This window comes from Pinus tabuliformis, chromosome X, assembly GCF_031772625.1.
Source record: "Pinus tabuliformis cultivar Carrire ecotype Pingquan chromosome X, CPIR1, whole genome shotgun sequence".
In the NCBI taxonomy this organism is placed as follows: Eukaryota; Viridiplantae; Streptophyta; class Pinopsida; order Pinales; family Pinaceae; genus Pinus; species Pinus tabuliformis.
This window is the reverse complement of record NC_142308.1, coordinates 1,401,310,146-1,401,324,843: the sequence shown is the minus strand read 5'-3', so window position 1 is coordinate 1,401,324,843 and position 14,698 is coordinate 1,401,310,146.

Here is a 14,698-nt window from a genome sequence, read left to right as displayed (position 1 = left end):
GAGGCTTGCAAGGATGTAGTAGGCAGAGGTGCTCAAGGAGCAGGTGGATGCTGCTCGGCATAAGGAAAAAAATTTGAAAGCACGCCTACAGCCGTGGATTGATGAGGCGTATACCATTACAGCCTCCATTGAAGTAAAGCTCGTGCAGCTACAAGTAACTCAGGACAGAATTCGGGGCAGCAGTTCAATGACAGTGGTCACCGAACAGCGCGTAGAGGAAGTTCAACAGGCAACTGCTCAGTGCACTGCTGAACTTGCAACGATCTAATCAGAGTTGGGAGGTATTCGTGCAAATATCTTCACACCTACTGAGTGACTCGAGGGCGAGTCATGATGTTTGTGTTGGGGGCCTGTTGGGTGCGGGATCCCCCAAGGGAATTTTTGGGGCTTAGAGCCCAAATTTTCATCAATTTTGTAATTCCAATGTAAAGACTCTGCATTTCGTGGGCGCGAAGTGCATAGTTGTTAAAGAGTCATAGGGTTGTTAGCCCTTATTTTGATAATTTAATATCGGTTGTAGAAGATCTACCCATGGTCTGTGGACCATGGAAATGTATAAATAGAGTGAGGCTCTAAGTAATCATTGAATCACGATATGGAAAATATATGATGTATGCGAGATAGTTCTGAAGTGTAAAGTCTAGTTTTGGGTCATAGCGTAGGAAGAGGCTTTGCGACTGAGTGCATGAATGTGTATAACTTTATTGGCTAAGTGAACGCAAGATAGAATATCTATTTACGCAAATATAATCAAGATCTGTTCATAAGATAAGTAAGATACTTGGCATAGTTTAGGAGATATCGCAGTTCGCTGCCTTAGCAGTGCGAAAGGACTTCAGCCCCTGGTTAGGGTTGTGCGAAAGTCGATTATAACAAATCGTGAAGGTACTAAAGCGTATAATAGTGTGCAAAGCAACCTGTGCGAAGGCAAGTTTAGTTGGACTAAACCGACATCACATCCATCTCAAGGGTGCGGAAACTTGGTTCCAGCATCCCCCCATACTGCTTCGGGTGAGACTTCAGTCCGCACTCTGCGGGCTGATGCCGAAAGGGCCAGTAGTGTAGGGATTTGTTTGGCTAAATAACTCTAAACCTAGGTCAGGCCCCCATAAGCCAACAACAACCAATAGGCTTGCAATCCAAATCTATGCAGATATCAAGAGCAGGTAGGGTGGTAGGATGTGATATTTCAACATAGGTATGTGCATGATCTCCCACATCACTCCGCGACGGCGGAGCTGTCTGATGAGGTGAAGGTGAAAAATAACTTGTGACAACGACTGTGCATGCTCGTGATTGCATAGTTCCATCACCGGAGTATGAGTGGGATTCAAGTGATTTCAAGAATTGTGGATTTTCAGATATGTGAAGAAGAGACTCAAATCTACCTTTGAGAAATTCCCATTCAATATCATCTTCAGGCAATCGATATGCAAGATTACAAAAGCGTGTGTAAAATTGTTCAATGGATTCATCAAGTGTTTTCCGTAATTCCAGAATTTCTTTGTTGAGAGCTTTATAGTCGAAGTTATTGAAAGCACGGTCTATCTTTGCGACTAAATAAGCAAGAGAATGAATACATTTTTCGGGCAGCATGGCACATCATTGCATTGGGTGACCTCGAAGCGTGTAGACGAACAATGCGCGGCTCATGTATTCTTCAAAGAATCCATGTCTTTCGCATGAGCCTACAACACCGACTGCATACCTAACTAAGGCTACGTAGCCTCTACCATCAAATGGTTTATGAGACAAATTATCTTAGAGCTTTTATGAGATAATGAATTCATTTCCATAGGACATTAACTCCGTAAGAGTAATTTGGTAGTTATTCATGATAGTTATTTAGAGATTCAAAATAGATATGAGGACTCAAATTGTCATATAACCCTCCTTCTAGTGCCAAAATGTTGACAGTGCTGGACCCACCAACATGTAAGGGGATCTCCCCGGTAAGAAGTCCCAATCATACCTTAGACCGTTTGGTGTAGGAATCCCACCAATGGGTCATATGGTAATGCCTTGATTGTGATTTCGCACAGAGGCAAGATAACTCTGTTAGCAGCAAGGGTGTGACAGTTTCAGTGAGATAAGGAAGGTGCATGAGAGGTTCCAACACATGGGGGTTTAGATGAGTGTGCCCCTTAGCAACCTGTAATAATACTCAGATGGGAAGGGAACACACGAGTGAAGATGCATCACAAGTTGGAAAGAAAGTTAGCTGGAAATCCAAAGTGATGGTTAAACCAACAACACATTTCAGAAAGATTCATACATACTCATACAAAATAGTCCATACAAGCATGCATAAGAAAGCAAATGCATATGCCATTTAGAGTAAACAAGATAGCTGGAATACAATACAACATATGCATGAAATGTGTTGGTTCTTATTATATAAAGAAGTGTAAGTTCCGGTCATATAATACATCCATGTCCAACCACTAGTCCCAATAGTGGAATGTTACAACCACATCTGCCTATTCTTCAAAATAGATGTACTAGCTCTGCACAGTGGAGAAGCCAAGGCATGTTACAATACTGTCCAAGCTCTCTCCAAGATAGTCTTAGCGGAAGCTTGGCTGACCAAAAGCCAATTCAATGAGTTATGAGGGACTATTTATAGAAAAGGGTGGGGTGACCCTTAACATTCCCCTTTGTGATAGTTCAACTACCCTCATGGCACTTCATCTACTTTATGACTGTTACATCCAACTATCAACACTTGAATTACACTTGACAAGACGTACTTGTACTCATGTGAGACAACATGGCTTGAGAAAGCCATGCAAGACATCACTGACACTCGATCCATTATGATGAGACCAAATCTTTGACATGCTTGTGATGGTGAAGGTGGTGAGTTGATCCCAAGTTTGGTCGTCCATGATGGTGTGCATGCACCCCATGGTGACATCTTCTCAAAGCGAACTCTTGCCTTTGTTGCATCTGGGTGCATTAGTATGGTTCCTTCGTCCAAATCGTGTGATAGAATGCACATGGTCTTCTTGGGTGCGGCTGAACTGGCAACACACTGATGCATAGTGTTCATGCTGATCTTCCATTATGTGTTGGTGGTCATGCACATGAACTGTCAACTACATGTTCAGCTCCAGTTGGACTTTCTTCTTATCTTCGTCTTGGTGAGTGTGCTTAATGGGCAGGATCACATGCGTGTACACAATGACATGCATGTTGCTGAATCCCTTACATAACAACACTGCTCACCATGTCTGCTCCGTGCCAGATGTTGGGATGGATCTCTAACTTGTATCGGCGTAGTTTCATTCATGAGTGCATATTGCACCCCTTGATGTTCTTGTTCTTACTGCAACTCATTCACTTGTCTGTGTAGCTTCTTATTCTTCCTTGAGTTGTAGCTTTAGCATGTGAAACTCCTTCTTTGTTCCATTCTTTGTCTTCACATGATCTTCATGTTGCGCTATCACCTCATAGCATGAGTCTCCAAAGTTTCTTTCATCACCAGTGGATCTGCTTGAGCTTGCAACTTTGTTCCGCCTCTATGTTGTCAACAACCTTCCTCTTGCATTCATTGCATTTGATATGCTTCCTTCAGTTGTTGTTCATGATGCTGCTCGTTGTGATGTTGTTGTTGTTATATCTTGATGTCCTTGTCTAGAAAAACCTTGATGTCTTCGTGGGTAGACAAGTTCATAGACACTTGATCTACTACATCCCCAACTGTGTTATGAACAGTGTCTACATCTCTTCTCTCTTGAAACCATTGTACCTACACTGCTGAGAGGCAGATGAACACCTGCAATACCTGGAGTCATGGCAACACTCATGGCAAGCAATCTATCAGTCGAAAACCAAAATGAACTTGAGAACTGACTTGCAACTTACCTATGTGATTGATCATGAAGTTGCGCAATTTTGGCCAGGAGGTCGGAAGATTGACTGCCAAGACTGCACAAGGCACAGTCTGGGCTGTGGGACACTGATTGATTGTTGGAACTATGCAATGCACAGTTTATTCTAGTTGCTGACTACTGGAATTGTGCAATGCACAATCTTAGCTAGCAATGGTTGTAGGCTCAATGACTGCATTACGCAATTTTATAGGCCAACAGTCACCGTCCCTTAGAAATTGGCAAAACAGTCCTAGAGGATAGTGCCTAGGTAGAAATGCACATTTCTGGAGAGGAAGACAGAGTCTTCCTTCCCTAGATTGTGCAATGTTGTCTCAGTGAAGGCAGAGTCCGGGCCAAGGTTGGCGAGACTCGCTGACGGGAAACAGAACGTGAATGTGATTGTGAATGCATGGTGATACTGAGTGTAAGCATAAGTGAATGATCATGCATGAAAATGGTGTGACAGATTCAGAAAATAGAACAACATGCATGTGGGTGAGGCGAGGCGCCAAATCAACGATCGTTCGTGAAAAACAGTTTCATGCATGTGACAATAGTGAGATGTTGACATAAACTGAAATGGTGTTAGTACAAGCTAGAATGTATCAAAAAAACAGCAAGTGCTCACTGAAATCAAGTAGATAGTGTTCATACGAAGCGAAATACAAAAAGCGCCAGAAATGCAACACAAGTCATGGAAAGCGGGCTTACCCCAAAACAACTGAGTTGAGTGTGCCAACAGATCCTAGATGTGATGTGGGATGTCAAAGCTGCAAGGTTGATGCGAGGAATGAGCTCTGCAGCCTCAGGTTGATGAGTTTTGATAACATCGAGGTTGTGACGCACATGCCACAAATCTAGGGAAAGCGACACCTTGGTGGGAGGTTTCTGAAATGATCCTTGCATGTAACCTCCAACTGTAAAAAATATATCCTTGAAACAAGAGATGCCTTTGCATGCTGCATTGGGAGAAGCAACCCATGCATGCAATTATGTTTTTCTCAGTCCCAGAGGGAACTGGTCAACTCAGGTACACATGCAAGAGGCTTCTCAACTGCTAGGAGAAAATGCGCATTTCTGGCTAGGAGATGGGCTGGCTGACTAGGAGATTTGTGCAATTTCTAGGAAGAGCAGTTGACTGCTGCCTAGATTTGTGCAAATTTTGGGCTGAGCAGCCCTGCTAGGGAAAATTACGCAATTTTATCTGCAAGTGTTGACTACCAAAATTGCACAATTCTGGAGCCCAGTAGGCTTCCAGTCAGGATTGCACAATTTCTGGAGGGAATGCTGCTTTCCTTTTGTTAGGGTCCTATAATAATAGGATTCATAATTTTGAATTGGTTATGGTTAGTGTTGTAATATTGTACATACTTTTTCTTTTTGCAAAATGTTTCCCATATTAAAAAAAATAAAAAACGTATGTCCTAAAAGAATAATCAAAGGACAAAAACAAAGAAAAAAGATCAAAAAAGTGAAAATATGAACACCAAAAAGAAATAAAAGTAGATCATGGAAGTGTGAAAATTCAAATGCCACTACCATTGCTTTACTTTGTAAAACAAGATTGTGTGCAGCTTGTCAGAAATGCCACAATCCATGATGGTCAAATAGCTTAATCTTGACTCATTCATGCTTTAAATTTCATGTTGATAGATAGAGAATAAAGATCTGGCCAAAGTGTTTAAACTTGGCAGATCAATAGTTAGGTAGAGAATAAGAATGATCTCATCAGTTTAATTTGAGCCATTGAAAGTTATAAGGTTAGAATTAGATAATTTTCTTGTCAAAAGAAAAGGAAATAAAGGGTCAGCAAGCTCAAATGCACCCATTAAAATGAAGAGAAAATGTTAGAGTAAATAAAGGGTAGGTAGAAGAAATGTTGCAAATGCACAAGGTTGCTAAGTCAAAAGCTCATTTATCATGCTTAAGCCTATGTTTCATGTGCAAGAGGAAATGTGAGAAAGAAAGGATATTCACCAAGCTTCTTTACTAATTTCCCCTCATTTCACTACACCCCCACATACTTATTTGCTAATTTTCCCATTATCCCTTCATTACTTATAAATACCATTTTCCCCTCATTTTGACCTTTACCCCTTGGTTTCACACATTCCCTAGAAATTACCCTTCAAAAATCATCCCCCCTTCCCAAAACCCCTTTCCCTAGTGTGAAACCCATTCCCCATTACAAATATCACTTTCCCCCCTTATTAATTTCCCTTTCCCCCTCAAAAACCCACAAAAACCCTTTATCCTAAGTTTTTATGCCCCCACATTATGTAATTAACATCCCCCACTTTGTATTTCCCGACAACCCTTTTTAACCCACCAACCCTTGGTGCTATTAAAAAACCCTACCACATAACCCATGGTCCCACCTTATTTACCTGCTGCTTATATTAAAAAACCCGACATTACGCGCTAATTAATTACAATTATCTGTAATTAAATCTCGGGCCCCACCAAATCGCTTTCCCAATTCTATCTGTGCAACTTAACTGCACGATAGCCCTCCGATCTCCTACCCCCAGATCTGATGGTGTACGGCCACATCGCATGGATTCATCGTCCGACCGATAATAGCCCAAGAGCATGCGAGATTCACAGTTTTTCCTAGACACTATTCTGCTACATGGCGGAACTAGGCTAGATTGCGTGCTCGTGGAAAATACCACCTGCCCTCCAAAAGTAGTGTGATGGTGCACAAAACCACCTCCCCGCACAAACCAAAAATTTCCCATTGTTCATTAATTATTTCCGCACCAAAATGTGACTGTTACCCATTAAAAGGCTAAAAAAGCCCCAATTCGCTTTTTTCTTTCATTTTCACTATAAAATGTTGCTTAGCCATTTGCGACACCCTGAACCTATGCGACCAATTTGACCACCTGAAGACGCTCTGGATACCCAATTGAAGCAACCAGTTGACAGTTGAAGCCACAGTGCCTTCTGAGTTCATCACTGAACCCAGTATGCCAAACCATCAATTTCTCGATATTCTTGGAAAAAACCAGAACGACCCTTGAATTTGAAAATGCACAATTTAAATTGAAAGGTTAATTAATTGAATTAATTAAGAAACCTTCCATAAATTGAAGAGTATCTTATTTGTATATCCCAAACCTGTTTCACAGACTATACTTACCAACCCACTATTTCAGAACCTCTAAAAGCTCACTCCTAAAACCACTAAAAGCCTAATTCAAATTTGTAAACCTAATTATGTCTTCCCAAACCTCTCTGGACACGAGACCTTTGCAGACCCCTCACCTGGACATCGACCACCTTGCATTAGCAGATAGATACTTCCAAATAAAGGACACAGCTTCCCCTACCTACCTTCTAAAGCTCCACTGCTGGAGTAAGGACAAGTTCTTAAACCAAAATGATGACATTCACCTTTGGGAGTCTAATTTTCCCAAGTATTTATTTCCAGAAGTACACCCATTCCTAGAAATCATCCACTTTTGTCATGCTTGCTACATTCCCAGCCAAAGAGCCATTGTCACCCTTGACCAGCATGTTTTATTCACCATCACTGCAGAATCCATTAACCAAATGTTGCAAGTCCAACCAAGCCCAAATGAGACCTCACTTTCTATTGAAGGCTTGCTTGACCTCTACACCAAGTTAGACCCTCCTCGGACAGCCCAAAATTTCCAAACTTTCATCATAGAGGAGTGTCATACTCCTATAGAAACTCCTCCATATGCTACCACCATTTTTTCTGAGAGAGGCAGACAAATCATAACCATGCTCTCCTGTATTTTAGGCTACACCTTTGATGAACATGTGGATGAGGTTGTCCTTGCTTTCCTTTCCATATTTTTCCTAGGCAAGCCTGCTGCTACAATGTATAAATATGCTCGGTTCATAGCAGATAGAATGCATGAGAAATTCACCAGACTACCAACTGAGAGAGTCTTCAAGTACTCATCTGCATTGTTTCACATGTTTTTATATTATCAGTTAGACAAATTCCCTATTAGCATCCAAAAGTTGGATACCAAAGGAAATCCAAGATCAGTTATCTACTGGACACCATTGATCTAGAAATTCTCCACTATTTTTTCCTACAAGGACTTCATTGATTCATTTGTCCATCCAATTATGAATATGCTAACTAGTAGCCCTTAGCCCAGAATCAGTCAAGAGATCAAAAGGGTGTTACAGTTGGAAAAGAACAGTAAAGTGGGAGACTGGTATTTATACTAGCACATATATGGATGCCAACTGGCTCCCTAAAAACTGCTCAAATACCTCCCCATGAGGATATTTGCATTAGAATACTTTAGGCAAATTATAAATTTTGATGAAGTAAATTTCCTATTAGCTAGGAAGAAGACCCAGTTCAAAGTGAAAAACCAATTGGGCCCCTTTATTTGCAATAATAGGGAAGCAGGACCAGAGGCTGATAAGATTCTACAATAGATGAAATTCAAGAACAGTTTTATATGGAAATATGACCCTCATGGAGTCATAAACAAGCTAAGGCTAAAGGTCAAATTGGGTCCTTTCATCCATCATCCCAAGCCTGACATTGAGAGATTTTCCAACCAATTAGAATGGTTGGAAAACACTTTGATAGACATGGACAATGCTGTAGTTGATGTAGATAATACATTGATTGATGTAGAGAAACAGATTGATACAAGTTCCTTCCTGCAGGTTCCAGAATTAGGAGAACCAATGAATATTCCTCCTATTTTATAGACTCCAGCAAATGAAGATAGAAATGCAAAGAGAACCAGGGAAGAAGGTTCTAGTTCAGCTATGGAAACCACAGGTGAACAGTTTGAGATCAGTTATAGGAAGAGGCCCAAGATTATTCTTGTAACTCAACAGGAAGACACCATTGACTCAGTGGAAATCACTGAAACTGATACAATGGTGGAAAGGAGCAAAGGCCCATCAGCTTCAGGGGAAACTCACCAGCCCTCAACATCAAACACTCAACTTATTGAGAGATAGCTCAGTGTTGAGGTTTCTTCATTCACCAAGCCTTTGGATAAAGAGAAGGATATCAAAGGTAGATATAAGGAAATTAAGTTGAGGAATGAGAAGTTGAACATTGAGACTTATGCCCAATACTTCAAGTAGACACCTAGAAATCAAAACAGGTTGATGTCAGCCTTTGACATCAAAACAGGAAAAATGAAAATGTCACTCATGCAACCTATAGTCCAGCAACCAAAAACATCAGTAGACTATAGGAAAATATATTTTGAGGTTTTGGCCAGAGATGTTCATCCCAATGACCAAATTGAGTTTCATAAGCAGGCAGGTGAGATGTTCTATTCCACCTTGACAGGTAAAGCTATGACTACACACAAACTGCAAAGTTCATTAGATAATATCACTACACAGTACAAACTAGAGAAGGCATCCACACAGGCCAAAGATAACAGAATCAAGTCACTAAAAGACTTGGTGATTGAGTTGGGACATGATCCCAATGATATCAAGGCTGCTGAGAAGTTGATAAAGAAAAAGAATGAGGACATTGCTGCTCTCAAAAAACAACTCAAATCGCCTCATTCAAAGCACCCATAGACAAAAGAGGTCTTAGAAAGCTAAACACATTAGGAGGAAATGATGAACCTTGTTTTACAACTTAATGATCAACTAAAGGAAATGGAGAAGGAGTTAGGCAACTTGATACAGTTAAAACAAGCTAGTCTTGAGACTGCCACTTCCATTGTTATCCCAACAGTCACTACTGCAGTACCATCCACCTTGGCAGCTACATTGGCTCCTACAACTCTACTGGTTATAGCACTACCAGCTGCCATGGCATCTACATTAGCAATAGGGTCGACAATAGCAGCAGATCAAGTAGGTGATGTGGCAAGTAAGTTAGTCAAGGTAATGGAAGACATGTCCATTCAGACCACAGAAATAAACAAGTTTAAGCAAAAGATAACCAGTTTTGAGAATGATAACAAGCTTGCACAGATTATGCACAAGGAAGAAGTTGAGAAGTCAACCAGGTTGACTGAAAGGATGAAGAGCTTGGAGAAAGAATTAACGTTAAAGGATCCACTTGGCCAAGCTAAGGAACAGTTATGGACCAATATCATTGACTCTATCAATGATATTTGGCCATCCATTCAAGTAACTTTTTAACAAAATGACTTAGTGAAAGAGGTTATAAAAGCCATACAGAGAGTTAAAGCAGAACTGGGAGACATGCCAGAGGAAGCCACTAGAATAATTCATTTCCTCAACTCCAAAAACAAATATGAATTGCAAGAGCTGGAGATACCTGACAGGACTGGCACAATACTAGAGGTAAAAAAGGTCCTCACCAAGAGGAATTTGATGATGAACCTTGAAGATAAATGCCAAACCATGCAGTTGGCTATAGACAGGTTCATGGTTAAGTTTGATGTTTTGAGGCAGAAAGGTCTGCCAAATCCCTTGGTGATAAATGATAAATTGATGCCACAGGATGACTACAATAGGAGAATCAGAGAGGTGGCCAGAGATCAGGTAAATACTTCTTCCATGAAAGGGATGCCTACTAGAAAGGTTCTATATCAAACATTTGAGAACCTGTTTTACCTCCAGCATGAGGTAAAACACCTTTTTGTAAATAAACTCACTTTTGCCAAGTACACAAAAGTAGATGAAATGTATAGGAGGATGGTAAATATTCAATTTCCAAATGCAGACACATGGGAAAAGTTGAATTACTTACTATAAAAATACATAGTCAAAATGTGAAAATTGATAGTCAAAGTGAAAAAGGCACAGGAAAGAAAAAGTAACAGGCCAGCCAGATGAAAGAGTATTAGGTGAAAGTGTATCAATTGAAAGATCAAAGTAAAAAGAACAGTGAACGTGAAGACCAACAACAGGGCAAAAAATAAACAACAAAATATCAGAGCATAAAGACAACACGACCAAATAAACAGGGACAACATACAGCCGATGAACATCTATCTCTATCTTCTTGCATGAAGATATTTCTTTCTCCTAGATTAATTCCCAAGACAGTTTGGGATATTTTGTAAACTATTTTTGTATAAATACTTCATATTTCAAAGTATTGAGTGTGGATTGCTATACATTTGTAAAGTTGTATTGATCATAAACCTAAGGGTTATTGTACCAATTTTTCAAGCTAGCAAACTGGACTGAGTAATAAAGAGATTGCAATACAGGATTCATGTGTTGAGATATTACAGTGAAGTATTTTATTTTTTCAAATTTGTTATCTTCTTATGTATTTCACAAACTTGCATGCTATCTAAAGTGAATGAATTCACTGGAAATTTATTTCAGAATTTGTTTAGGTGCACTATGTCTTGAACAGTTAATCATTTCTATGTTTTCTTCTGATATCCGGATCTGAGAATCCTTAATTGCTCTCCCATCCCGGTTGATCTCTTTCACTTCTTTCACAATCCGACCTAAGGAACCCTTAATTTCTCTTTGGATCCGATTGAAACCAACTTCACCATCCAGCCTTAAGATCTGAAATAACTCAACTACCTTGCCCTGTAGACACTATTTTTAGAACTTGATCCAATCCTGTTTGCTTGACATTTGACCCCATAGCCCAAGGATAAAAGACATCCCTCTATCCATCTAAGTGATCCCACCACCAAATCCAAATCAAAACCCAAGTACAAACATAACTAGCCTAAAATCAATTATCTAAACAAAGTTAAATCATAAAGAGAGAGCCCTCTCTGAGCATTAGGAAGGCTAGATCTTAATCTCCAAAGTTGTTTTGTGGTTACCTCTAATCATTTCTTTCTTAACAACTCTATATAAATATTGGAGTGATAACACCCTCCAGAATTGCACAATTTATTGGGACGCTGCTCAGCCTGCGCCTGGACCAAATCCGGGTGATTAGCCTATGAGGGGAATGCATCGAGCTGTGATCGACAGGCTTCCTTTGTGCAAGGAAAACACTAAAGCTTGAGTATTTGATGAAGCAAGGCAAGGTGTTGTGAAAAGTTGGTAGGGAGGCTCCAAAAAGAAGCTAAGGCAAAATTTTGGAGGGTGGAAGTAGCCGCTACAACAATATATTAATAATAATATATTATTATTAGTGTTATTACCAATTAATAATCACACACACACACACACATATATTAGTTGTATTATTATACTATTATTATTACTAATAATGTATATGTATTATAAATAATAAAAATAATATTATTATTATTATTATTAGAAAAAATATTTAGATTATAGGTTTTTATATTAATTTTGTTTTTTCATTAACATTATTACATGAGGATTATGAGTTTTTATATATTTTAGATTCAGGGTTTTTCAAGTTAACCATTATTTTTTTTTGTTTTTTTATGTTTATACATTTTCTTTTCTTTCTTTTTATTTTTGGTCATTGTCTTAAAGATGGATTCTCTTATGGATTTGAAATGTCAATGGCTTTCAAACATTATTATGAAAAATCCAAATTATTTATCTACAAAAAATACACCACATAAATCTAAAATAGGTCAAATAAAAAATTCTTAAATAAGAATTTATTTATTTTTAAAATGTGAAAAAGTTATTAAACCAATAAATAAAAAACTTAACACAAGTGGATAAAATATATTTAAAATTTTTAAGAAAAATAAATATAAAGAAATTATTAATTAAAAAAAAAAACAACAACAACAACAAAGTTAACTTTTTATTAAAAAAAAAAAGTTGAAAAATAATTTAAAATTTGTTTTGCATATGGAGTGTTGGGATTTAGTTTGTATAGTGTAGAATTTTTACATTATGATTTCAAAGTTTTTACAATTTTATATTTGAAAAAAAAAAGATAGAGAAAGAAGAAAAGATGTTATGAATAGCATTTTATTTTGATTTGAGGTTAATTTAAATAAATTGGTTATAAAGTTACGATTCATCAAGATCATAATTTTTGTTTTAAAAAAAGAAAGTATTAATAAGTAAACTTTGTTTTTAATTGAGGTTGATTTTAAGATTTTGGGTGCATTGATATGGGTTGTTGAGTCTACAAAATCAAATAAGTTATAATTTTAAATTTAGGAAAAAAATGTTTTTGTTGTTAGTGTCACTTTTCAAATCAATATTTGATTTTGGAAAAAAAAACGTTTTCTTTTCACTAATAAAAAAAAGAGAGTACATACACTAAGATTTTTATCTCAAAGTATCAGTGCCCATGGATTTTTTTGTTTGTACCATTTAGTATGTTTCTACTATTCTCTACCTTACATCTGAGACAAAAGGATATATGTTATACTCATTTCTAGTTCTACATGACATAAAAAGCCTTCAAAAGAAAACAGTGTAAAGATTCCCTATGAGGAGTTGATGGATCCAACATTGATAAGTGTGTCATGTACATATGCAGTGAAGTAAAACTTACCTAGCTCTAAGTTAATACCCCTCTTTAAAAGAAGATGTGTGACCTGGTTATGTTCTCTGTAAATGTGCGTGAAAGAAATGTTGTAAAAATTGATTGCCATAATTATAATATGGCTCATCCAGTTAGATAGTATTAGGGGGCTGAAGAGAGTGTAATATGTGACCTAGTCTATGATGATCTTAGCATCTCCATGGATGAATATTTGATCCATAATCAGCCATTTGGAAAATAGGAGGACACCCTAGAGCATTATAATTTCAGCTCTATTGTTTGCTCCCTGTCCTCCCTTCCACCAAAAGTGGTAGTAGAACCTCGACTCTAGTATAATGAAAACACCGAATCCACACCTTCTCTGTGGCTTGAACCATAAAAAAAACCTATGGGGTATATCCCCTTTATGTCCTTAAATTTGAACTTCTTATTAATACTCAAAACCTTCTTAGGCCCAATCTCTGCAAAGTATGTAATAGTTTTCAAAACCACCTCTCGAATCACTGGAATTTTGTGGTCAAATATCCATGCATTCATGTTGCGCTAGATAAACCATATGACATAAAAGAGTAACATGCGATGCTATGATCTATTCTTGAACCATATATTGAAGCATGATCTCAAAGTTAGTTATGGCCCCATATACTTTAGTTGCAGAAAATCCATTACCTTTGTCCACACCTCTATAGCAAATGGACAACATAAAAAAAGATGGTAAATCTCCTCATTTTGATTCCTACACATGGGGCAACCTTGTAATCCTATGATTTGTAGTTTATCCCACGTGAGAAATCTATTATGAATGGCCAACCATCCAAATCAAATGAGATTTAGTGGAATCTCCCACCCCCATGCAACTTGGAACCATATTTTATAATCAAATTCTCTCTCAGCCAAAGGGAGACTATTGTAAATACCCTTTACCCTCAGTTGTCCTTTCTTTAATGTACCCTCCCAGTGCAATCTGTCTTCACCCTCACCAATGTAAATACTTGCATCGAATATCTTTGTAATATAATCTTCCCATTCGATGGCCAAGTTGTCGTGCAATCCAAGGTCAATAGCCTTACGCCATGATTGTTTTAAAATCAATTGGTTGTTTCTGTAGTTGATTTGTGCAAAATATAGAATTCCCTTATCATGCAAGGTATTAAGAATATTAACTCATAAAGAGTGGTTACCATTAAATCCCTTCAGTGCATCCAATCGAACCTTCGCCAATCTACCATCCCTAAGTTCCCATCGCAGGAAACCCATCATCCAATGATATTTTTTTTCCATACCTCTCCAAATATAGGAGAATCCCAAGTTCCTCCTTGCCCCCTTCTTGTTCCAGATCATGAATGATTTTCCATTCATATACTTGTCTCTGATGATGTGTCCCCAAATACCATTTTTTGTTGTCACTCTCCCCATGTTCTTGATGATCAAGGCCCTATTAAAATTGTGGGTGTCCAAGATACCC